Here is a 2,026-nt window from a genome sequence, read left to right on the forward strand (position 1 = left end):
CCCTGGGACAAAGACAGACCTGGGGGGCTGGGGCCGGGGCCGGGACAGACACACAGGACAACAAGGGCTGCAACGCCTTTGTCTTGAACACAACCAGCGTCCCCTCCCGCGGGGACAGGGCTCAGTGCAAAGCCCTTAAAAGCCCCAAGACAATCACGCCCTTCCTCGGGTCCCACCATGCTCAGCTCCAGAGCCCAGCTTTGCCTCACTGCCACAGCGAAATAGCCCCAAATCACCCCAATAATGCTGAGGGAGGGAGGCCAGGCAGGGACCCTCCTTCCCCTGTCTGGCTGCACCTTGGGCAGCCGCAAGACCAGGAAGGGGGGAAAAATGGAAAGGGGGAAAAAAACCCGTATCTTTCCTTCAGGAAGCAGCATCGCTGTCCCGCTGTGCTGGCGAGAGCTTCCCGGGTCTGGCTTGCAGAAGGTGCAGGGTGAGGTCTCCATCGGGGCGGCCCCCCGGTGCCAGAAGTCGGGGGTCTGAGCCCCTTCCTTAGGGCAGTCCCAGCGATGCCGCTGGGGTGGTGGGTGCCGGTCTGGATGGTCCTCGCCCTGTGGGCGCTCTCCAGGGTCTCAGTGCTCCACCAGTGAGCAGCACTTGCTCAGCAGCTCAGGGAAGCACAGCGTGGACTTGCGCACGCCCAAGGGCAGCAGGATGCAGACAGAGGCGATGGCGCCGAAGGGGCTGAAGATCCCCGTGATGGTCTGCAGGAAGGTCTTGTGGAGCGGCGGCAGCACGTCCTGCTGCTGGGGCAGCAGCTCCTTGTCCTGGCTCTGCCTCACCCCAACCAATGCAGCGCGCGGGAGCTGCCAAGCACACGCAATGGTCACAAGTGCATCGGCCATGGGGCACAAGGAGGCTGACAAGCGGATGCTGCTCGTCAGTGACTGGCAGCCACAAACCAGGCAGCTCATGGTCCTGACCCAGCTCGGCTGAATCAGCCTGTTCTTTTTCCCATCAAATATTCTCCCCAAATCCCCTAAATTCACCCAAAAAAACTCCCCCCACGAGACCCGCGATCTCCTGCAGAGATGGGGGCATCTTCCTGCAGGCACGAACCTCGGGGCACCCTGCCCGCCCCGTGCTCATCCCCCTGCGGCTGCCCATCAAGGTGAGGGGGGGTGTTCCTAGGGGGGTCCCCGCCGCCCTGGGGGAGGGGTCCCCAGCGATGTCACCTCGCTGTCACCCTGTCCCCAGGGCCGTGGCCTGCTCCGTGGGGTACAACCACTGGGGCTGATGGACGACCAGGGGTGAGTCTACATGCAAGGGAGGAATTGCTACGGGCAGCTGGGGACCAGGGACTGGTTGGACCACATGGAGATCACACAGGTGACTGCCACTGTCCCCACAGGTGTCCTGTCCCCATCTCTGACCCTATCCCTCACCCCAGTGTCATCCCTGTAGGTGCCATGTCCCCATCGCTGTCCCCACAGGAGTTCTGTCCCCGTCACTGTCCCCACCCCAATCTCTGTCCTTGCAGGTGCCTTGTCGCCATCCCTGTGCCTGTGACTGTCCCCACGGGTGCCCTGCCCCTGTCCCAGATTGGCCCAGTTGCCCTCTCTTGCCGCAGAAAGCAAATTCCTTTCCATAGTGGCCATGCAAAAGGTCCCTCGGATGGAAAAGGTCCTGAAAGAAGGCCCTGCAGATGGCCCTGCTTCCAGCACCACGTTGGGCTGAGCTCAGAGCCATGGCCGTCTGTAAAAGCCTTCTTCCCTGTTGGGGTGAAGGACTGTTGCGAACAATTAAAGAAGTCGACACTGTTTTGCAACTTCTCCGTTGTGTTTTTATTCATCTCTTTCTCGAGCTCCTTGTGTCCCGAGGACCGATGGACTCCTCTGCCTGGGCTGGGTCACGAACCTCCCGCCCCAGGGCACGAGCATCGCACCACAGCCGAGAGGCCGCTCTCCCGCAGGGGAGGCAGAAAGGGTCACTGGTGCTTGGTGTCACAGGGAGCTGTCATGAGTGTTCCTCCAGGGTGACACAGTTGCAGGTCGCTGGGAGGTTTGGGCCATTCAGGCTGGTGGCT

At 61.8% G+C, this 2,026-nt stretch overlaps 1 long non-coding RNA gene across 1 annotated transcript; it reads left to right on the forward strand.

Annotated features, from left to right (window-relative positions):
* The first annotated feature begins 1,161 nt into the window (after window positions 1–1,161).
* LOC142076634 (uncharacterized) lies at window positions 1,162–1,762 on the forward strand. The gene is made up of 2 exons (XR_012671224.1): window positions 1,162–1,329; window positions 1,481–1,762. It is a non-coding gene; the product is annotated as an uncharacterized LOC142076634 (long non-coding RNA).
* Window positions 1,763–2,026: the final 264 nt, after the last annotated feature.

This window comes from Calonectris borealis, unplaced genomic scaffold (genome assembly GCF_964195595.1).
Source record: "Calonectris borealis unplaced genomic scaffold, bCalBor7.hap1.2 HAP1_SCAFFOLD_77, whole genome shotgun sequence".
NCBI lineage: Eukaryota > Metazoa > Chordata > Aves > Procellariiformes > Procellariidae > Calonectris > Calonectris borealis.